Source organism: Periplaneta americana, chromosome 7 (genome assembly GCF_040183065.1).
Source record: "Periplaneta americana isolate PAMFEO1 chromosome 7, P.americana_PAMFEO1_priV1, whole genome shotgun sequence".
Taxonomy (NCBI): Eukaryota; Metazoa; Arthropoda; class Insecta; order Blattodea; family Blattidae; genus Periplaneta; species Periplaneta americana.
Window position 1 is genome coordinate 44253934 of NC_091123.1, and position 26336 is coordinate 44280269.

Here is a 26336-nt window from a genome sequence, read left to right on the forward strand (position 1 = left end):
TACAATAATTGTATTAATAAAATTTACATTGAATAAGCAGTCGTGGACAGCCGATAAGGAGTGGTCCTCCAGCTTGGGGGTTGGGCGAAGGGCTAACAACCCATCACCGTAAAAAAACAGCTTGTTACGAATCCCTAAAATGAGATGGATTTGAGGGAGGTGGGGTATGATGATAGAGACTGGATTAATCTTGCACAGGATAGGGACCGCTGGCGGGCTTATGTGAGGGCGGCAATGAACCTTCGGGTTCCTTAAAAGCCATTTGTAAGTAAGTAAGTAAATAAAATTTACAATAAATACTGGAATAAAAAATAAAATAAACGTAAATTTACTTCTTGATTACACAACTTTTAACACTGTATCACTTCGGATTATGTATGATAAGACTTTCCTGTGTTAAGCTTCAACGTACCTTGTTTACATGTTTCGACCTATTTAGGGTCATCTTCAGAACTGGTCGTTGTTAGTCTTGGCGCCTCTTTGACTCTACACTATACCACACGAACGCACCCTCGCAGGAAACAGAACAAGAGGCGCCAAGACCAACAACGACCAGTTCTGAAGATGACCCATAAATAGGTCGAAACATGTAAACGAGGTAGGCCCTACGTTGAAGTTAACACAGGAAAGTCTTATCATAGCCTACCTATTCTGAAGTAAATTTACTTCTATAAATAACCTAGGACTGTAAATAAAAACTATGCTATAATAACGGCTACAATAAGCAAAAGTAAACCTAACTTATAAGTACTTCTATTACACCCAGCTATAACCAACTTAAGTAATTATATATCACCTTAATTAATTACATATGAACTTAATTACACATCATCTTAATTACATATCAACTTAATTAATTACATATGAACTTAATTACACATCATCTTAATTAATTACATATCAACTTAATTAATTACATGACACAACTTAGATAATTACACTGCACCTACAATTACATTTTCAGTCTAAACTTCTCAACCTTTCCTTAAATGTATTTATTTTGAGAGGACCACCCTGAAAGATTGCCGCAGGTAAGCTGTTCCAGTCTACTATTGTGCGGTTAACAAAGGAAAACTTTGCCACGTCCGTTCTTTGTTTTCTACATTTAAACTTCGTAATATGATCAGCCCTGCCTGAGTATGATGGTGTTACTAATCTAGCATTGATGTCGTCCATGCTTTGTGTCCCATTTGTGCCTTAAACAATGCGGTCAGTCTGGTTTTTGGTCGCCTTGATTTGAGAAATTCTCACCCTAAGTCTTTTACTACCTCTTCACCATGTCCCTTTCCCATTTTGACATATTTTGCTGCCTTGCGTTGAATCTTTTCTATTGAATCGATTTGGTTTTGTCTGTACGGATCCCAGCCTACTGCTCCATATTCCATAATTGGTTTTGTACATTAAAGATATTAAAGCACGTAAATTGATTATGTAAGATTTATATGATATTCTTATTGAATTTGGTATTCCCAAGAAACTAGTTCGATTAATTAAAATGTGTCTCAGTGAAACGTGTGGTAGAGTTCGTATAGGTCAGTTTCTGTCAGATGCGTTTCCAATTCACTGTGGGCTAAAGCAAGGAGATGCACTATCACCTTTACTTTTTAACTTTGCTCTAGAGTATGCCATTAGGAAAGTCCAGGATAACAGAGAGGGTTTGGAATTGAACGGGTTACATCAGCTGCTTGTCTATGCGGAAGACGTAAATATGTTAGGAAAAAATCCACAAACGATTAGGGAAAACACGGGAATTTTACTGGAAGCAAGTAAAGAGATAGGTTTGGAAGTAAATCCCGAAAAGACAGAGTATATGATTATGTCTCGTGACGAAAATATTGTACGAAATGGAAATATAAAATTTGAAAATTTATCTTTTGAAGAGGTGGAGAAGTTCAAATATCTGGGAGCAACAGTAACAAATATAAATGATACTCGGGAGGAAATTAAACGCAGAATAAATATGGGAAATGCCTGTTATTATTCGGTTGAGAAACTTTTATCATCCAGTCTGCTGTCAAAAAATTTGAAAGTTAGAATTTATAAAACAGTTATATTACCGGTTGTTCTTTATGGTTGTGAAACTTGGACTCTCACTTTGAGAGAGGAACATAGGTTAAGGGTGTTTGAGAATAAGGTGCTTAGGAAAATATTTGGGGCTAAGAGGGATGAAGTTACAGAAGAATGGAGAAAGTTACACAACACAGAACTGCATGCATTGTATTCTTCACCTGACATAATTAGGAACATTAAATCCAGACGTTTGAGATGGGCAGGGCACGTAGCACGTATGGGCGAATCCAGAAATGCATATAGAGTGTTAGTTGGGATGCCGGAGGGAAAAAGACCTTTGGGGAGACCGAGACGTAGGTGGGAGGATAATATTAAAATGGATTTGAGGGAGGTGGGATGGGATATGATGATAGAGAATGGATTAATCTTGCTCAGGATAGGGATCGATGGCGGGCTTATGTGAGGGCGGCAATGAACCTCCAGGTTCCTTAAAAGCCAGTAATTAAGTAAGTAATTGATTATGTTGGACATAGTAGACTAATATTAGTCTCATATATAAAGAGTGATCCATCTAGGAAAACATGAAGCAAATGCGTTGTGATAGGCCTATGGGAATTGTTGCTATTTTTTTTCAGTAATCTATAAATACATTAATATTTTAAGATTTATTTATTTATCCTTAGTGCAATCTGTATTGTTGGTTGGGGCAGTATTTCTAAATTCGTAAGAAAGCCGGTGAATTTACTACAAAAGAGAATAATCAAAATTTGTTTGAAAAAGTCTATTGATTACCCTACTAAATATCTTTATTTGGGTTTTACAACCCAACTCACTTCAGTGAATATTAATACATGGGAAGTGAAAGGACTTCTTTTTGGCGCTAGGGGAACTTCATTTAAGTTAACCAAAACCATTCTCCTTTCTCTTAAATTTTCTAATCAGGACATTAACAAAATTTGTCTAATGGTATTGAGAGATTCACTATACATTTTACACAATCACTTGTATAATACTATGTAATTTTTTTTACTTCATTTCATTACTCTTCAATGTATTTTCATCTTATGTTCCTCCGAAATCAAATTGTACTTTATTTTTAAATTTATTATTGTTCCGTATTCTCTCCGCAATCATATTGTATTTTTAATTTAACCTCTGCTTTGTATTCTGGATCCTAGTGGTCAGCCGTAGATTTCGGCCAGATGTCCCAAATTGTGGAATTTGTGTAATTGGAGCTGATATATAATTATACATTATTAATCTTTTTTCAAAAGAACAAGAAAAATTTCAACACATATTGGCATAATTATAATACGAGAAGACACAGACATAGATAGATAGTTATATAGTTATATAGTTATATAGATAGATAGATAGATAGACAGACAGACAGACAGACAGACAGACAGACAGACAGACAGACAGACAGACAGACAGACAGACAGACAGACAGATAGTTATATAGATAGATAGATAGATAGATAGATAGATAGATAGATAGATAGATAGATAGATAGATAGATAGATAGATATATATAGATAGATAGATAGATAGATAGATAGATAGATAGATAGATAGATAGATAGATAGATAGATAGATAGATAGATAGATAGATAGATAGATAGATAGATAGATAGATAGATAGATAGACAGACAGACAGACAGACAGACAGGAATGTATGGATGGCGGGGCGGGGTGGCGGGCGGTCTGACGGAAGGACGGATAGTCACACAATTAGGTGGGTAGTTAGTAGAGATGAACAACGATCGAGAAAACGAGAGTAACAGCGCCCGCGAAGCCGAAAACCCGCACGACAAACGTCGCGTCCTTGACGTAAAGACTGGTTATGAGTCTTCCGAGACTCAATATTGATCATCCCCCGAAGTCCCGAAGTCAGAAATTGTTTATATCTGACTGAACTTTTATCTACTTTGGCAACTGTTATATATGTATAAACAATGAGGTAGCGTATTTGAAACATCTCTACCTTTCAGTGTATAATAATCCGTTCCCCAGTCTTTATTTAATTACTAGGCCCTTATTAAAAGGCTAGGAATTTTCTTTTCATATGTTTAAGATCAAGTATGAAATCTCAAGTAAAAAGATATTAATGCCATGTTTTATGTTTCTTAGAAATGCAAATTTATTTGAGTATTTTTTTTTTCATTTATATAACCATAGGTAATATCATATAATACAACCAGAACATTTTGATAACAAAGATACTGTTCTATTTTGTCTTTTTGTCTCATTTAAACATTTATGTTATTTATTTCAATGAAATCTTTACGAAATCTTTCCACGCCTACCAAATGCTATTTCAAGAATGATGAGCGAGACTCGAAGCGCACGAGAATGACGAGCCGAGACTCGAAAGACAAATGCAGCGAACACAGCGAGTGAGAGCTGCAGTTAGTTTTCTTAGTTGAATTATTTTTCCTACTCCTCTATTAATTTGTTTACCTTTTTATTTAAAAACAAAAACAGACCACAAAAGAGAAATGAGGGGAACGAACAAAAGGGAAAAATTAAGTACAGGAAAGATAATAGCATGCATATAACAGACCTAAACATAGTAAACAAACAGATTAGACATTCGAGGAAAAGTATCCCTTTTTGGGAAACAAAGTACAGATGGTATTTTAAAATGGCAAGTGATCCTCTGATAGCGGCAAGGGAAACATCACGAATGAAATCGTTGATCAGCTGGAACTTCTTGCAGAAACAGACAAAGAGGCGAGGTACTGTGCCCCTAGCACCAACCATTAGCCCAACTACTTCAATGGAGGTGAGGTGATATTTCTCCAAATAGAATGGAACTGTGGGCTCATAAATTCTGCATTTTTCTGAGTGGACGTCAGCGGGCTGTTGTTCCTGTGCCTCGAACCTGACTGTCGGGTCTATAATGTAGTCGGATGTAGAGCCTGGTGGAATGGCAAGCATGTCAATTCGCCGACAGGATCCCTCTTGAGAGATGCCATGGACTTCTTCGTGCACAGTGAGACCTTTCTTCCTCAAGGCTTCGGTAATCATGGACCTGATTCTGTGATGTCTAGAGTTCCGCAGTGTCTCGCTGAAAGGACAGGCACCCAAAACGTGGCCAAGAGTTTCAATCTCACTGACGCAACGACGACAGTGGTTTCCGTCTCGGGACCTTCCTGGTATAGCACGCAGCGGACAAACATTAGCTGTCATTTTAAGACCTAGTCTCCATTCACTGCTAGTGAGGCGATCAGGTTGTCGGATCCATTTATTGGCGGGAGTGAACTCCTTATAGAGGATGACGCCTTTCCCTTTCTGATTTAAAGAGCACCAAGATTGAAATGCTCGCTCCCTGAGCTCTTGTCTCAGTTTTTTCACTTGAAGTGAATCAGAAGAGATGTTTTGAAGTCCAAGTTTATTTAAACAAACCCCAATTTCATTAGACGATTGCGACAAGCGTTTACATGGATATTTTGGGATCGTTGTAAGCTCTGACATGCATTGATATGCTGCAAAAAAGCTTCCCAGCTAGATTTAAATAGTCCCAAACCCTTGTGTTTTCGTCAGCGTAAAGCATGTTGTCTGGTACAATTCGTGAGTAGAAAGTTCTTCAAGAATATGGTCAGTTGATACTGTATGTTATAAAGGGAGGGAGATAGCGGTGAACCCTGCATAACTCCTCTCTTGATAGTGATTTGTTTGGTTTTGTACGTTCTTGTTTCTATTTGAGTTTTATTATCTCTCTGCAGCTCTAGTATTAGGTTTGATAATTTGGAATGCAATCCAAGTCCTAGCAAAGTGTTCTAGAGGTGTTTGTAACCCACATTGTCAAAAGCTTTACTTATGTCGAGAAATACTAATATTACATCTTTCTTCTGAGATTTTACAGCAACTAAAACCGACTCTAGAATTGATGTATTTATCAGGGTACCGGGGGAATTAATAAACCCTCTTTGATTTTCGCAGAAGTTAATTAGAAGCTTGAGTTGTGAGGGTGCTAGGAACAATTGACTGTGCCGATACTATTTCGCATTGTCTGTAATGAGGCGATATTAGCGATCCTAGTGGTTAGCAACTATCTATGGATGCATATTTACTACGTATTGAGCTTCGTGACTATGTACTAGACTGTGGTTTTGTTCATCTCTAGTAGTTTGATATACGGACAGGTAGGAATGTGGACGGAAGACAAACTGACGGCAGAGGACATTCGGACAGAGGGGCTAACAGACTGAAATATACTATATAAATAGAAAGGTGGATAAACGGATTGGTAGATCAATAGATTCGTGTACAGATGCGCAGGCGAATGATGGAAAAATGAAGTGGTATATACGTAGACAGACAGATGATAGATGGGTGGATATATTGGACGGAAAATTAATTTAGTCTCAGTGTTACTTAAAACAGGCTGTTTGAGCTGAAAGCGGAAGACGTTAACCATATTTCATCAACAGGAAATAGTACTTAATATGTGAACAACTCTAGAAGTAGATGTCAGCCTAACACCTCACTGTGTAAGGAGTTCCTAATTCGTTTGTTTTTCTGTGGCCACAAGTTCCTCACCCCTTGTCGTATGATCGATGCATTGCATGATGTTACCATCTTGGATAGGGCGTAACCTCGATACCAAAATAGCAGACCTTTAATGAGAGCCCAGATTTATAATATTGCCTTATTGTTCATGGATGCACTGAACATATGGCACACGGTATAATACACTACGAGCTGCCAGAAGTTTATCCTCTCCCCTTAACGAGTTATATATGTGTTCTTGACAGGCTGTAGCTCTGAATGAAAGCTACATTCTGAACTTCAACGTTTTCTGCATGTACTGACCCTCTCCGCGTAAGTCTGGTGATTATCTCGTTCCAAACGCTAAACAAGGTATTATATCACATTGCCAAGGAAATGCTTGCAGATGTGTATGATGACGGATATTTCATTTGTGAGAATTTTATTTTGCAATTTTATTGTTTAATACAATAGGCATAGATTTAGGTAAATCTAAGATAAAGTGGATGAAAATAAATAAAAAAATAACGACGACGTTGATGATGATAATGATGAAGTATGAGGTTTATTAAAGCGACGAAATGAGGCTATTAGATGCAAAACTCGTCTCATTAAAAAGTTAAGCACGGTATCACATACTTGATGTTGTTTACTACCGCATGGAATTTGTTTCTAACAGTGCTGCCAACTCGATTCTTAAAAAACCGCTATGAGACCGTGTAGAAACCGCTAAATTGCTATACAGTAGAATCCCGATTATCCGTTTCCCTATTAACCGATTGGCGGATTATCCGACTTCTTTCTCTCGCGGTTTTTTTTTTTGCTACAGAAATATATGAAGTATTGTACATTATTTATAACTTACAAATGGCTTTTAAGGAACCCGAAGATTCATTGCCGCCCTCACATAAGCCCGCCATCGGTCCCTATCCCGTGCAAGATTAATCCAGTCTCTATCATCATACACCACCTCCCTCAAATCCATTTTAATATTATCCTCCCATCTACGTCTCGGCCTCCCTAAAGGTCTTTTTCCCTCCGGTCTCCCAACTAACACTCTATATGCATTTCTGGATTCACTCATACGTGCTACATGCCCTGCCCATCTCAAACGTCTGGATTTAATGTTCCTAATTATGTCAGGTGAAGAATACAATGCGTGCAGTTCTGTGTTGTGTAACTTTCTCCATTCTCCTGTAACTTCATCCCTCTTAGCCCCAAATATTTTCCTAAGCACCTTATTCTCAAACACCCTTAACCTATGTTCCTCTCTCAGAGTGAGAGTCCAAGTTTCACAACCATAAAGAACAACCGGTAATATAACTGTTTTATAAATTCTAACTTTCAGATTTTTGGACAGCAGACTGGATGATAAGAGCTTCTCAACCGAATAATAACAGGCATTTCCCATATTTATTCTGCGTTTAATTTCCTCCCGAGTGTCATTTATATTTGTTACTGTTGCTCCAAGATATTTGAATTTTTCCACCTCTTCGAAGGATAAACCTCCAATTTTTATATTTCCATTTCGTGTAGGGATTCGTAACAAGCTGTTTTTTACGGTGATGGGTTGATAGCCCTTCGTCCAACCCCCAAGCTGGAGGACCACCCCTTATGGGCTGTCCACGACTGCTTATTCAATATATTCGCAGCTACCCTCCATATCTGGAGGCCGTCTTCTCTATCCGCAACCTGAGGACGCGCCACTTATTAGCATGTTATTTTTTTTCTAGAGAAGGCTATTAGCCTACAAGACTTTACCTTTACACAGTATGATATAATGTTCGAGTTGTACTGTATAACTTCTATATAAAATGTCTTCTTGCAGTATCAAATAAATCGTGTTATTCTAAGGATAAGAAATGCAAATAACTGAGTAGTTTGGGGAATGAGAAACTGTGGCTCATCTTAGAATACGAGATTGGAGTCATAACTGTGTGCAATTTAATAAAAATTAAGGATAAAGTGTATAAAGTACGTATGTAAGTCTACAACTCGAGATCTCCACTATCCATATCTTTCCACAGACGGCCATTACAAGGAGTTTACTTGGCTCTTAAAAACCCATTGTTAACAACCAGACTTAAATTAATGAACTTCTGATCCACTATCTAGCGTGTTGAATACAAGACCATGGAGAAAATTACGAAAGTGTAAGCATTATTCACTAAATTTACGAAAATATTTTTTACGGATTATCCGATTTTTTCGATTAACCGTTCAGGTTACCCCCTTCATTACCACGGTTAATAGAGGTTTTACTGTATTGTCAATGTAAAATTATATTATTTTGCCGCTGTGAGTGCTAAAAATACCCACTTAAATCCCTATATCATAAATACAAATTTCATAAATTTTATCCGCTAAACTAATAGAGAAAAACGCTAGATCTAGCGGAAAACCCGCTGAATTGGCAACACTGGTTTCTACATAAAAACGTGTCTATTTACAGTTTTACGAGAGCTCGGAAATCGTTATTAAATGCATAACTCTCCTAATCCATTATAAAACATGATGCAAATCTTGCACAATCCTTCCATAAAATTCTTAGCAAGTTATTATCCCTGGGTTATTAATAAATGTCTTTTTTGTCATTTTCAAGCATTATTTCTTGTTTATTTTCAATTTTCTAATTAATTGTAATGTAATGTATATGAAATTTAAATATTTGAAACAATGACTAACTTTACTAACAATAGTAAATAAAAGTAATTTATTTCGGTGCTTAATCTGCTAATAATCGTGCTTTAATACTATTGGTCTAATATGAATAATGATCGACAATCCACAGTTATAAAATATAATATTGTCATGTCAACACGGTAGCAACAATCAGCTTTATAATTTTAAATATTAAGCTCGTTCTCATAGAAGTTGACACGTAGCATTTTCAATTGTTTGCTTTCATATTTCCAAATCATACTGTTACAATTTTGTGCTATACGTGTTTATTATAGTAGGTGAAAGAAATTTGAGTGAGGAACAGTCAGTTATTGTCGGGTGCAGTGTTGCCAATTCAGCGGTTTTCCTGCTAGATCTAGCGTTTTTTGGCCTTAGTTTAGCGGGTAAAATTTATGAAATTTGTATTGCTGATATAGGGATTTAGCGGGTATTTTTAGCACTTACAGCGGCAAAATAATATAATTTTACATTGACAATATAGCAATTTAGCGGTTTGTGCATGGCTTCACAGTGGATTTTTAAGAATCGAGTTGGCAACACTGGTCGGCTGACGGTAGGTATAAGATCGGTTAGCTAGAATGCGTAAATTCAGTAAGCCATTGAAAAGTAAACTTCATGCTTACGTTAGTGAATTTGGTACCCATATGTTTTCAACCGATGAAACAGTTTTGTTATGTAAGGTTTGTGGAAATGCAGTTAATCATGAAAAAAAAAAAAAAAAGTATTTTGTGCGAGATCGTGCGTATTTGCTTGGTTTCCGCACAAAACCAATCCGCGGAAAGTCTGAAATTCCACATTCAGTATTCCCAACCTAACACACATAACAATTTCCCTCTTCTTACCGCTTAAGTGACATATTGATTTTACTGCTTTAGGCTTTTAACATATTATTTTTAGAGACGTACTTACCACTGCAATTTCACCTAAATTGCACTGTTAATTATTGTTTTTAAATATTTGCAAAAATTAAGTAAACTCTACAATTCCACTAAAGTTACTGCATTCGTGATGCAAGTAACATTAAGGAAGCCGTGAAAAAAATCAACAAGATTCCAGACTCATCATAGACTGGGGGGAAAAAAGACAGACGTATATCATGGCCTGCTGGAGTATAGTAAACACAGAAAACATTTTAAAGCAACAATGTTGAAGATAGATATTTTTGTTTTGCAAATTTGCCGTCATTGAACAGAAACCAAGCTGGAGATTTCATTGCAACTAATTGAAATCTTTCAGGTAGTCTATGTAATAAACGATCTTCACACAAAATAATGTACGATACACGAGCGGTATGTTTTCTTTCAATTCTCGGAAATTGAAAAAGCGAAACGTAGTTGAGCTTTTCCAAACTTTTCCTCGAACATGAAAACTTCAACATACCTCTCTTATAAGTCAACACGTGTTGCCTACGAAGTAAATATGTGAGCTATGTTGATATAATTAAAATTTATTGCTAAAATATATTATGCCTTTTCAAAATTTATAATGCCTTTTTCAGAGATTATTGTGCCTTTTTAACATTTTTATTGCCTTTTTGCCTGCCTATTTGAACTGTTATAAATGCCTAAACTTTCGGGCTCTAGTGATTATAGTTTTTCATTATCGACGTCGTGATTTTAGCAGTGCTCTTTTATTTTCTAGCTTATTCCAATGATTTCAAATGTGATACGAAATTTCTTCTTGTTGTTATTATTATTATTATTATTATTATTATTATTATTATTATTATTAATGTTGTTAGATCCTCAATCCTTTCCTGAAGTGGGTTCCACATATTATGAAACACCCTGTATGTATGGCTGTGGCTATCATTTGTGCTATACACCAAACGCGGACTCATACATTCGTTGTAAGTGAATAGCATTAAATAAAACACCCCGAAAACATGCATACGTTAGCAGCAGCTCAGCTATGTTTCCAACCCCTGCCCGTCATAATCACATGTTTTTAGATACAGGGGTTAAGGTATACGTGCTTATTTTAGATCTCTCCATTTCTTTCACGTATTCTCTTCTCTGCCTTCTCCATCATGCAATTCAATTGTAACTTCCCGTGCAGCACGCAACTTTCCGAGCGACTGTACCTCCGCGGTTAATATATTCGTGCTCAATTTCACCTTCTCTTGTATCACACACCCGTAAGCTTGATTCACAATGTTGAAGTGAATTATTCAATCTCATGCCTGATTGACAGATCGCTTCCCATTTAGGAATTCTACAACAGTGCAATCTCTAATTATTTAGCACCTAGCAAGGAGTTTGCGAGGGGTGTCAAATCTATGCCATTCAATTTCCAATTCATTTTTATATTTTCAGTATGACGAGTAATATAATAAAATAAGTATATATAAATTTCAATCATCCGTTCCGTGATCAATTGATCAAAGTCAGTCCCCCCCCGCGTATGTGGTACCTAAGAGGTTACGTCCAATTTCGGCTTCCCCTTCAAAATTTTCTAGAGCTCCCTCAGGGGAGCAGCGTAACCCGGAGTGAGACTAGTGGCCAACAGGCTTGGAGCTCACATATTTAGTTTTGTACAGCCCCCAACCCATTGCAAGGACGCGTTTTTGCGTACCTTTTAAATTTTCCTCCCTATTCTCCTTCGATTTTTCGATTTTTCGATTTTCGCCGTCGAGATCACTTTTAACCTTCGTCACACGAGCAACATGACTTTCAATCATAAGACACATCCGTTTTGCAAATGTTTATTTGCTCTATGAATATGGAATATATTAACGTTTTCGCCTTATTGGGCATCATCAGATATAATAAAATATGTAATCTGAACCTTGATCAAATTGAGCAAATAACAAATGAGCAATGTATTATACCTGGTGTTGGATCTTCATGAGCTTTATGTATAAAAGTATAAATAAAATGAAGGATAATTAATTTCAATGTGATGCAAACTTTTGAAATTGAAATTGAAATTGATTGTGTATATATATAACTCATGTTACAGTATGAATACAAATTAATCAATTAGAATTATACGATTTATCTATGATGTTAAAATAAATTATGAATAAAATGAATATATCAGCTTAAAAATTAATTAAATTTACATTGTTCGAAGACTGTCTTAAGGTACTATACAATATTCATGTTGTGTTGTGACTGATGGATCTTATGTCGTCGATTGGTTGTAATTATACATGTAGAATTTCAATCGTGAGAGTATACGTTCGCTTGTGAACTGAATGTTATCTGACATTGATACAAATAGTGGTTATTATTGATGATTTAGATCTAAAATATTCATCTGATTTTAATAACATACAGATAATTATCATTGATGATTGCTGTATTTGTATCAATGTCAGATAACATTCAGTTCACAAGCGAACGTATACTCTCACGATTGAAATTCTACATGTATAATTACAACCAATCGACGACATAAGATCCATCAGTCACAACACAACATCAATATTGTATATAGTAGGCCTACCTTAAGACATTCTTCGAACAATGTGAATTTAATTAATTTTTAAGCTAATATATTCATTTTATTCATAATTTATTTTAACACATTGATAAATCGTGTAATTCTAATTGATTAATTTGTATTCATACTGTAACATGAGTTATATGTATACACAATCAATTTCAATTTCAATTTCAAAAGTTTGCATCACATTGAAATTAATTATCCTTCATTTTATTTATACTTTTATACATAAAGCTCATGAAGATCCAACACCAGGTATAATACATTGCTCATTTGTTATTTGCTCAATTTGATCAAGGTTCAGATTACATATTTCATTATATCTGATGATGTCCAATAAGGCGAAAACGTTAATATATTCCATATTCATATAGCAAATAAACATTTGCAAAACAGATGTGTCTTATGATTGCAATTTATATATACTTATTTTATTACATTAAATTTCCGTTCAGCAATTTCGTATTGCTAAGCTGGCAGAGTTAAGGAATAGGGACTTCTCTTCCACTCAACCAGCAAAAATATACATACTGTAGATAATGAATGAAGCTTTATTATATTAAGTATTATTACTATGTATTCTGGGAATTGTTTCGATCGTTTTCCAAACTTTTCTGTTTCTGTTAGTACCGTTATGTCGATTTTGTTTATTATCCAATGTAATAAACCCTATTTCACCCTGAGGTGGGCCTACATATGGACCATGACTTTAATTCACATCTCCTTGACGTTACTTCGTATATTACTTTGTGTTTCAATATATTTCAATTTGTTATTTCACTATGACAACAAACATATTTCATTAAGCCTCAAGTCATTTATTCGATATTTGTTGTATTTATTTTTTTTTTAATTTTAATAGGTTATTTTACGACGCTTTATCAACATCTTAGGTTATTTGGCGTCTGAATGAGATGAAGGTGATAATGCCGGTGAAATGAGTCCGGGGTCCAACACCGAAAGTTACCCAGAGTTGCTTATATTGGGTTGAGGGAAAACCCCAGAAAAAACCTCAACCGGGTAACTTGCCCCGACCGGGAATCGAACCCGGGCCACCGGGTTTCGCGGCCAGACGGGCTGACCATTACTCCACAGATGTGGACTATTTGTTGTATCATGGTTCTCTTTGTCAATGGCAACCTGTGGTAGTTACAGGAAGAAATAATATTATATATAAATAAATAGCTATTAAACACATTATTTTAAAAGCAATAATTAGCTATAAGATTATTAAGGGATGACTTAAAATTTGCGAATTAAATACATTATTTACTAATAACAAATGGTAATATGAAGATATTACAAGAAATAGCTCAAAATTAGAAATCAAATACCTAATTTAAAAATAAAAACCAATAGTAAACTTACAGTATTTGAAATTGAAGACTTACAGTTTCATAATAGTTGATTAGAATTAATACGATTTTTGTTTGTTTGTTCGTTTTTTTCCCAGAACAATTGAACACTTCACAGTTTCAGGAATATTCAATTCATGAAGGAAATAAAATAATTATATGATTTAAAGTTCGTAAGTATATTGGTTAACGGTTTAGTAAATGTCTAATTTAAAGTGATCAGTAACAACTCAAACTCGTATCTTTCACGGCAAATGACTGGACAATCACATAATCCATGTTTGACATCTTGAGATTCCTCCCCACAAATGCAAGTTGCATCGTTTTTAATATGGAATCTATTTAAGTATTCCCCGAATTTTCCATGCCCAGTCAAAAACTGTGTCAGTACGAAATTTGGCGTTATTACTTTACATTTATTTCTATCATAGACCGTTGGAAAATACAGACTTTTTTGTAAGAGTTCCCTCATCACTATTGACCAATCTTTCGTTCCATTCTTGCATATAATGTTCTTTAGCTACCTTTTTGATATCAACAATTCATCTATTTTAGGTGCTAAATAAGGATTAGACCTATGATTTGAAAATATCATCTGGAAAAACTAAATCAATGGAAAATATCAAAGAAGGGTGAAAATAGTAGTATATGACAAAATAATTGAACAGGTCTCATCATTTGTATACCTTGGATGTAAGATAAGCACAGAACATATGAATGTTGATCTGGAAACAAGTATGACGAAATATAATACATTAAACGAATGTATTAAGAAATATTTTGGGAGGAACATGAGAGTAAAAATTAAACAAACAATATAATATGCAAACCAGCCTTGAAGTGTGGAAGCTAAACATTGACTTCAAGAAGTCAAGATAAACGACGCTTAGAGGCTGCACAATTGCATTTTATGAGATCATTACCTAGAAAGATAAGAATAGACAGAATTAGAAATCAAGATATTCGAACATAGCTGGAAGAAGTAAATATTAATTAATTAATTAATTAATTAATTCATTCATTCATTCATATTGTTCTGCCCAAGAGCAGGTCTTTCACTGCAAACCCAGCATTCTCCAGTCTTTTCTATTTTCAGCCTTCCGCTTAGTCTCCGCATATGATCCATAACCTGTATCTTAACGTCGTCTATCATCTGATATTTTCTTCTGCCCCGAACTCTTCTCCCGTTCACCATTCCTTCCAGTGCTTCCTTCAGAAGGCAGTTTCTTCTCACACAGTGACCCAGCCAATTCCTTTTAATTTTTCTGATCAGTTTCATCATCATACTTTCTTCATCCACTCTTTCCAACACAGCTTTGTTTCTTATTCTGTCTGTCCATTTCACACGCTCCATCCTTCTCCATATCCACATTTCAAATGTTTCTAGTTGCTTCTCTTCACTTCGTCGTAATGTCCATGTTTCTGGCCCATATAATACTACACTCCACACAAAGCACTTCACTAGTCTCTTCCTGAGTTCTTTCGCTAGAGGTTCTCAGAAGATGCTAATTTTTTTATTAAACGCTTCCTTTGCCATTGCTATCTTCCTTTTGACTTAGCAACAGCTCATAATACTTCTTATAGTACACCCCAAGTATATAGTGGATGAAGTATATTTATTTGTTTGTCTAATGGTTAGTACATGATATTTACTATCATTGACTGAGCGAAAAACAAGAAAGTGGTGAACAAAACTACGGATTAAGTAATCAAAGACATTCGGGCTCTGGCTTCCCAGTAGCGGTCGACTTCCTTGGAGGATTTCAGAGCAGGGCATTTTGCAAGACGTTGTCTGTCCATTTCTTCCTGTTGATGGCACAAAATGCAGGATGCTGATGGAAGGATGCCAAGACGATTGAGGTGTTTACCCAGGATGTCATGTTCAGTGCTAAGACGAAAGCTTGCAACTGCCAGTCTTCTGGGTTCAGGAGGTAGGGGAGAGTTGGGTAGTATCGGACATCGGGTAATATCGGACAGTGAGTTTCTTTCATCTACCCCCCAGATGATAGTACCTGAATGACATGGTTATGTTTCTGTGATGCCGCATACAGAAACGTAAGTATGTCATTCAGGTACTACTATCTCGTGGTAGATGAAAGAAACGCACTGTCCGATATTACCCGATGTCCGATACTACCCAACTCTCCCCTATATCCTTCCGTAATTTCCTACGCTGTTGCGAAATGTTTATGTCCAATTCTTGTTGGTGATTATTTTTTTGTAGTTTTGGATGAAGTATATAACTACCAGAAACAGTGGAAAAACTATGTTATGAGAATGTCGCCTTGCAGATTTCCTAAGCTAGCATTATTTTATAAACCTAAGGTAACAGATCTGGGATGACTTCGAAGACGTTGGAACGACCAACACAGCTAACAAATAGCTTTTTAAAATACACACTAGCCTCGGTACGAGTCATTGGCCTGAACCTTGGAATGGAAGAAAAAGAAGAAGAAGATTATTATTACTATGTAAATATATAAAATTTAATATTACTGAAATAAATGTAGTATTATATTTACTTATGAAAGCACAAGATAGTAGTATTTGAATAGAATAATTTCTTAAACGAAGCGCAAACACTCGTGTAACAACTGTTTTATTGTGTATCGTATGTAGGTCAGATCGACACCACTGAAATTATTAAGGATTCCCAGTGGATTCAACTGATCATTTAATCTATAAAATGCACAATAAAATTGATATACATGTAACATTATCTTTTTGCAATTTTCCGGTAATGAACGCTAAATAATAATTAATCACAAGAATAACGCCAATTACTTTGGTATGATGTCCAGATTAACGTTATTGTACTCGTTTCCATGGAACAAATTGCATTCATTTTGTTGAAACTACAGCCAAAAACTCAATAATAATCATAAATACTTGAATTGTTAATGAACTCGTTCGTGTTTTTTTATTTTCCTGTATAGAAATCGAATCACTGCTGTTTTAGGCCCATAACAATTATTTCTAATGATGTCTGCCGGCTGACTACGAAATGGAGATGTTACTGGTTACAGCTATGTTAATTGTCATCAGTGAGTTTCAGATTTACGCTTGTATCAGAAGTTCCGCGGGCCCATAACATAAACGTACTGGCCAAATTTCACGAGAGGTTCCTTGCGAGGGGAGTATGGTCCTTGCGGGGTAAGAGGAGAGTATACGCCAGTAACTCAGCGTTCTTGAAGGAGAGGTGGATGGGATTGGTGTCATTGGTCGGCTGGTAGACTACAAACAAGACTCAGTCATTGGCCAGCCGGTTCCGTGTCGGGGATAGGTTATAAGAGCGGGGGAAAAATTCACATTCCTTGCTCGGATCTTCTCGTGAAATGCGAACTGTACTTAGATCATGAATTTTTGAGGACAGTAAAATTCCTTAGCATGGTTTTTCTGAAATCAAAGTAGCGCTCATCATCATCATCATCATCATTATCATCATCATCATCATCATCATCATCATTTCATGATTTAGGAGATAAGTGAAATGGATTTAGAATCTCTAAATATAGATTTTTTTTCTATAGATAGTATTTATGTTTAAGGAGGTTTTTGGTTTGTTTATTATTTTTATTTTGTTAGTTATTTTTGTTATAGTTGGGGTTGCCTTTTTGACCTTATTATACCTGGTAAGGTTTATCTTGTCTCAGTAGCAATAAAAATGAGGGTGGAGATTATAGGAGGGTTGTAAATTTTCAGGATTTCTTTCAAAATCTCGTTATTGTACAGGCTGCCGGAACTCAATTTCTTGAAAGACAAGCTCAGTGATGGAACTGCACAGTACGAAGAGAGATATTTTGTAATTTTATTTTGCGCTATAGAGTATCAACTAGTCCCTTCCGCCACTGGATGGATGGACGGCATCGCTCCACTCCCCCCATCGCCATAACAACACAGACGAAATAAGATATATCTCCTTTCTCTCTCTTTTCACAGTGAGACAAGATACATCACACAGACTTTAGAGCGTAAGGTTCTTGGATATATTCATATTCGTAAAGGTCCTAATAAGGTTGGTTTGGATGTTTTCATTTTATTTATTTTTTGAAAGCAGATTAATTCCAACCTTGTTTTTGATTTTGGGTTGAGGCGTTTTAATTTTATTTTTAATATTATATATTTATCTGAATGGTTTTAATTATTAATTGTTTTTTAGAATAGTTTTCTTAACATTAGGGTCTTCTCGTCCCACAAATAAATTTAAGCTTTTTGACTTAAAAATTAAATTCAACAAAAATAACAACATCCTAGGTTACATCGCGTGTGTAGGATCTTAGGGTATTTATCAACAGGTCGTGAACTATTGCTGTGATTCTGTTCCTATTGTATTTTTATATAAATGTTTGTATTCATCGTATTATTATTATTATTATTATTATTATTATTATTATTATTATTATTATTATTTATTAAGTGATAAGTTTCTGGCTCTATCTCAGAAACGAATGGACCGAATTAATATTTTGGTAGACGGATAGGTTTTATCACCCCCTTTAAAATTTTTTATCTGAAGATAGGGTTGCAATTTGAAATTCAAAATTGAGGATGGGTGCAGGTGACGAAATGGAACAGAAAATTCGATAAGCAGTGGTTTTGAATTTTTCCTCGAAAACTAAATCGACTTGGGTTTCCTCAAAATCGTGTCCCCAGCAGATCTAAAATTATTCAAGTTGGGAAGTTTCGAAATGAACACACGGTATATTATGATTAAAAATTTCAATGGAATCAGTACTAGGCCTAATGCTCTTGGACAAGCATATGAATGCAAAGCAGCAGGAAGACGAAACTTTGGACGACCAAAAAAAATAAGAAAAGAGCCTATAATATCGGCCGAAACAGAAGATACTCCTAAATCAGCGGTCATCAAAACACTGCACGCTCGGGTTAGCGTCGTTTACCCGCGGACAAGACACTGCCCTAGAGTGCAATCGTGGCTGCTGGCGGGTATGCCTATATTGAGATTTAGCACAATAAACCATAAAAGGTCGCAGTACTGGGTCATAGTATCCCTTCATTCCATTCCAAACTAGCGTAATAGACTATGTATTTATTGTCTTAAATGATTATATCAGCTGTGTCTTAAGGTAACTTGTTACACAGGTAACTTTAGGGCACCTTTATTTATTTCATTTGAATTGATATTTTCTTCTGCCTCTGTATTCTCTGCAGTGGAGGCACACTTGGAGGCGGAACCTACTCACTTCAGAATATTCTGTGTGGGTCTGAGGCATCTCTCACCCACTCATATATCCACCTGAACCTCACACATCCACCCACTCGCTCATTCCACCTAATTGCTCCCTCACTCATCCTACTCGCTTCACCAAACCATAATCCGCCTATTTACCCCTAATAATCCACCCACTGTTTTCCACCTACCCACCTAAGCTAAAGAGATACAGTTGTCAAATCCAAATAAGGTTTTAGATATTAAAAGTATCTAGTTAATAATTAGATTTAAATTATTTGCTAACCCACGCACTGTCACTCATAAATTCACCCACATCGCTTGTTCTTCTGGACGGTTTGGCGGTCGCCGTCGCCATGCTGGCTGTTGCATCCGAGATTCATGGGTTCGTATCCGAGGGCAATGAGTTTTAGAGGATTGTAAAATTCTTAGCGTGGGTTCATCCGGAAGAAAAGTAAATCTACGGGTCACGTGGCGTATATTTACGCCACCTAGGGCCATTTATCGGCCACATTGAATTTCGACAGTGAATAACCTCTAAAATTAAAAGCGCCGTTAATATACAGAGTGATTCACGAGAACTTACCCTTCTTTACGGAGCTTATTTGCGAAGACATTCTGAGCAAAAAATGTCATATAAACATGGGTCCTATTCTCAATATTTACAGAGTTACGTTTCGTTATTGGGACGCATTGCTGTGAACGCGTGATCTTGGTCAGCGTATAGTCAGCAGCCAGCGCGACGGCTGCGGAAATCGAAGATAGCCGTATGCAGTTACGTAGAGCGACGAGTGCCGTTCACAAGCGTGCGGCCAAGTGTACTCAAGCGGACGGCGACATTTTTAAAAATATGTTGTAAATTCTCCAATACTGTAAATTAGGATGTAAAATTGAACTGAAAATAATTAAGTCGGTGGAAGTGGTGTGATTTGTAATAATTGTTGTGATAAGTGCGTAAGAATAATGTAATTTTCTAGTTAAAAATAGAAAAAAGATGTCGGTACGAAGCAACTAAGGAGTTCTCAGCACATTTTTAGCTTCATAATACTTATCAAAGAAATGACTAGTGGCTTGTAGCAGCAACTACTACTTGATAGAGATTGAAAATCACAATAAAATTCCTACACACAAAGTCCCACATTACTTGACATTATTCATGACCATTAAATGTTAAGCACAGGAACGCCATTTCGTAATTTCAATTAAGAAATACGCCAAACGAATTTATCTTTACACCAAAAATGGATGTTCCCTGGACCACACTATCGTATTTTATAATCGTTTGAATGCAACAGAAGCCAGAAGTCTTGCTAAAGATGTTATTGCTAAAGCACTACGAAATAGCGTTTCAGTACTTATCAATTAGGCTACCTCATGACCTTAGAAAAACCTAACATAGCTGTATTAATAACTCAAATGAAGATGAAGTACATTACGTGAACCACGGCTCTCTGCACAACGCTACGAAACGAACTGCAAGATGTCTACGGTATAACTTACGTTTTTGCTGCGATGGATACACATATTTTTTTTTTTAATTTTTTACATCGTAATATGTAATACTGTCTTCATGCATAATTTCACTTCTTGAAACTTTGTTACAAACATCATTTTCTACGTAGTCGTTTATGAGTTCTTAATGCAATTACATTTCTAAACATTCTACCACATTTTCTTGGTCGACCAGCTATAGGCCTACTTATAATCTATAGGCTACTAATAATAAATCTGTAGCCAAAATTTTTCTGGTAATTTTCGATTTTCCAAAAATAATTGGTGTTAACATGTATAATTAACCATCCTGAAACCGAAAACCGCTTTTTTGAAATTTTTGTTTGTATGTCTGTCTATCTGTCTGTCTGGATATTTTCACGCGATAATGGCTGAACCGATTTATATGAAAATTGGAATATAAATTAAGTTCGTTGTAACTTAGATTTTAGGCTAAATGGCATTCAAAATACTTTATTTAAAAGGGGGATTATAAGGGGGCTTGAATTAAATAAATCTATCTCCCTTATTATCAATTCTCATGAAAAATGTTACATAACAAACGTTTCTTTAAAAATAATTTCCGATAAGTTTTGTTCTATACAAAATGTTGATAGGACTGATATTTAATGAGATAAATGAGTTTTAAAATTACAATAACGCCATCTAAGGCGCTGTACTGAAATAAAAACAAATAACTTCGTCTACAAGGGACTTTAGACAACAACAATCGAAAGCTATTAAACATAGCCTACAGAGAATGTTTCTGTGTTTGTATGAAGTAATATCGGAAGCTAATTAATTGTTTAATTATTATTTCACCATTGGAAAGTGTAGTTTCTCTAGAAATTCTACAATGTTATTACAGTAACTTCTGAAACATATAGCAAGTAATATAAAGTATACACATTAAAACTAAATGATATGTCAATCTTCATTAAACTATGGTTGCATGTAATAACAATTAAGAAACATGTTAAAGAAATTGTCATTGCACCAAATGATTGCTCTCTGGACCAAAATGACCTCATTTTAATTATTTAAATACAATTTAAATTAAGTAACATATTAAACGATTTATCCTTCTATCAAACACGAATGTTCCCTGGATCAAACGTCCTATTTTAATTATGTAATTACTTTATACTTATTTCTAACAGGTGCAGCGGAGCGCACGGGTACTGCTAGTAATTAATAAAGAAGAACTAAATTCACAATGTAACAACACTATTAGTCTTTAAGTAATATCAGATAAAAACACACGTACTGCATTGAAGCACGAAAAAAATACGTGACAGTTGAAAGATGAAGAAACCATTATTACGGAATCGAGCTCTCGAAAAGCATGATATTGTGACGTCAACATCTCGCATGTACAGAAGGCTTCGATAACTACATTTGTGAACGTTTTAAGGAAATACGATGTTTGAAATTTCATTATTTGAAACGTAGCCTTTCCTATACACAAAGCTCCACATTACTAACACTATTCATGACCTTCAAAAAACCTCAAAAAGCTGTATTAATAACTCAAGTGAAGATAAAGTACATTACGTGAACCACGGCCCTCTGCACAACACTACAAAACGAACTGCAAGATGTCCTACGGTATACGCTTTGCTGTGACGGTCGTACATATCTTTTAAATGTAAAGCTTTTTGTGAACTTCGCTACAAACCATTTAGATTTTCCCGCGATATTAATATTATTAGCTTTGGATAGAGACATCACACAACCTCACAGGATGTATAATTTTCGTTTTGCTCAAAATGTCTTCAGAAATAAGCTCCGTAAAGGACGGTAAATCCTCGTGAATCACTAGATGTTTGTCCCCCTTTTTTTTTTACTAATCCTGTGACGTCTCAGCGCTGGTCCTCCATCGTGCTGACCAAATGTTCAAGAAGCCTGCCAAGTGTGAGAATCTAATTTTGGTCCAAAGGCACCTTCCTCTACACCGCATTGAATTGTAAGCCAGTACGTAAGGAGAAGATTAAATGTGGAGATTGCGAACAAAACCAGTAATTTCCAAAATAGCATTATTTTTCAGAAAGTAGGAAAACTGCATCGAGCCTTCACTTTACCCCAAAGTGAAAGATAATTTTATGTGTCGTGTATGTTACGTCCATTGTTCTAATGGTGTCAGTAATCATGATTTTAGTTATTTTCTGTGCATTTTATAGACAAAAATCTTTTGGAATATTGTCCGGTTTTGTTTGGAAGTGTGAGGGAAATATTCACTTTTGTTCGAAAAAAGCTATTTGACATGTATAATAGTAAAACATACACGTCATTTACATCAACTATATCATGGAGTAACGAATATGACACATGGTAATTATGTAGTAAGCATCGGCCAGGCAACCTTTCAGCAATAGGAGTCCAGAGCACATAGGCTTACATTACCAATTATGTACAGTAGTGGCAAAAAACCGGACCGACCCTTGTAGCTGATTTCAGAGCCTTGTTCACTCCAGAGCACGATAGACTGGGAACTAAGACTTTCGTGGTTGGAATCCTGCCTGGGAAGGAAACTTTTTTTTGTTCCTTGTTCAAATTTATTCCTAATACTTTTCGATTGTTGGTAAAATTCATGTTCTGGGAATAATAAGTTAATTAAGTAGTAAAATATCGCTGCAATCGAAAAGTATTGGGAATAAATTTGAATAAGGAACAAAAAAAAGTTTCCTTCCCAGACAGGATTCGAATCAGGAAAGTCTTAGTTACCAGTCTATCGTGCTCTGGAGTGAACTAGGCTCTGAAATCAGCTACAAGTGTCGGTCCGGTTTTTTTTTGCCATTACTGTACATAGCCTATACTTCGATTCAATTTTGAACATTTTCTTATGACTAGCATATTGTGAGTTCCTTTACACTGTAACGGGAAAATAAGTGTCCAGGACCTCTATTGTGGGGAGATAGCGGCCTCGCTTGTCCTTAGTAGCCTACATAATAAGCCGTATCGTAACACCACAGTCTAGTATATACAGTCGCGAAGCTCAATACGTAGTAAATATGCAAACATTAGATAGTTGCTCACCACTAGGATCGCTAATATCGCCTCATTACAGGCAATACAAAATAGTACTGTCACAGTCTATTGTTTCTAGCACCCTCAAAACTCAAGCTTCGTGTCTGTATATAGTAAACTGTGGTAACACTTTTACAATAATTTCAATTAAAATACCTGTAGCTCAACTAAAATTGCATGAAAATAAAAATTTGAATTGAATACCTTATCTCCCTAGATATGCTTCACTTTCTGCTGTATCAAGGAAAAATGAATATATTTATAACACTTTTACAGTAATTTCAATAAGCAATAAGATATTATCACTCTTGCACATAGAAGAGGAAATGACCGATTTTAAATGGATTGGCAATTGCAACACATACAAAGTGTTGTAAATGTCCGTTTTTAGTACAAAAAAAGACGAAGGAAACATTGGCATTAGTATGTTATGGAATTATCCGGTTTTGATTTAAAATACTGATTTTACCACACTGTTTCTCATAGAAATGAACGAGTTAGAAAAATAGTAATATGCGTTACAAGAGCTGTATGTTGAAGTTTTCATGTTCGAGGAAAAGTTTGAAAAAACGAAACGTTGAGCTTTTTTAATTTCCGAGAATTGAAAGAAAACATACCGCTCGTGTATCGTACATTATTTTGTGCGAAGATCGTTTATTACATACCTGAAAGAGGAATTTCTAATTAGTTGCAATGAAATCTCCATCTTGGTTTCTGTTCAATGACGGCAAATTTGTAAAACAAAAATATCTATCTTCAACATTGTTGCTTTAAAATGTTTTCTGTGTTTACTATACTCCAGCAAGCCGTGACATATGTCTTTTTTTTTCCCCCAGTCCATAAATGCGAACTTAAAACAAACTGTAAGGTTATGTAATGATTTATTTTTCATTTTAATATTTTAACAATATTATTTATGTAACATATTGCAGTAATAACATCGGCACCTGGAATCTTGTTGATTTTTTCATGGCTTCCTTAATGTTACTTGCATCACGAACGCAGTAACTTTAGTGGAGTTGTAGAGTTTACTTAATTTTTGCAAATATTTAAAAACAATAATTAACATTGCAATTTAGGTGAAATTGCAGTGGTAAGTTTCCAATTTATAATTATTACTATATTGAACGTCTCTAAAAATAATATGTTAGAAGCCTTAAGCAGTAAAATCAATATGTCACTTAAGCGGTAAGAAGAGGGAAATTGTTATGTGTGTTAGGTTGGGAATACTGAATGTGGAATTTTAGACTTACCGCGGATTGGTTTTGTGCGGAAACCAAGCAAATACGCACGATCTCGCACAAAAACAGTAACATATTCAGAAAGATGTCTCTCTAAACATAACGAAATCGTAAAAAAACTTTTTTTTTTGTTTTGTTTTCGGTGGAAATGACCGATTTTGTTCGAAACCTCCACAAATAATCCGACAAATGAGAAGAAAAAATATTCTTGTACAGAATAACGTAGTTAGGTTACATGTAATTTATTCTCGTCCTTTCACTCGAATGAAATTTTGTGCGAATGAGAGATGGACCGAATCTTCAAGAATGGGGTTGGGGATAAAATTACAGCAGTGGAGGGAGAGGCTAAGAAAGAGGAAATGGATGAATAGTATTCTCTCTCATATGAGTCATCCCAGGACGTAGGAAACATAATGAAACTTCACGAAAAATATCGCGGTTAGAATATCAGGTCACGTCTGGATTCTATTGTCTGTCCCTTCTGTTTGGGGTTAGCAATCTTGACTCGAGGTTGTATCACAGTGTCTGCGGTATTAATGGAATTCCAAGGACTTCTTTATTGACGGAGTCAAGCGAGATCATTAAAACACTCACAAATAGAAAATTTCATATATCTGCTACATTAGAATCTCTTGGAATCCTCTATTTGCTGTCTTTTTTTTAACTGCGAAGAGCATTGAAAACAAAGTTCCAAACTGGAAAGTTAAACAATTCTACTACTGATAAAGATTCGTGGATCACGCATCTAACTCACAGTAGTTCGTACACAAAAAGAGGAAGTTTAAGTAATCAGTCTCAAGAGGATTACATAGACTCCCAAGGATTGTTATGGTATCGAAATAACAATTACAAGTAGAGATGGGAGAAATAATTTAAATACTGATATATTGATATTGCAATATATTGCAAACCTAATTTCGGTAAACGATATATATTGCAGAAAATATGTCGGTATATCGAAACGATTCGATATATCGCTAATCCGTAAGCAAATTAATAGATACTAATGCCATTATATCTGTAGGTGTACATTTATTACAATAAAATTACTATTCCTTTTTAGCATTGAAATTAACAGTAAAAAGATTAAATGTAAAATAGCAACGATAAACAATACATTTTCAATACCATAATTAGTATGTAGTTCCTAATCTAAATCAAAATTATGGTGGAGGTAAGATGAGCTTAAATTATACAATGGGAAAGTGTTAAGTGAACTCTACATGGGTCAGTATTTGATATTGAGACATTCATTCAATCGTAGTGTTCTGCCCGAGGGCAGGTCTTTCGCTGCAAACAGAGCATTCTCCAATCTTTCCTATTTTCTGCCTTCCTCTTTGTTTTATGTATATATATATATATATATATATATATATTCATAGAATTCTG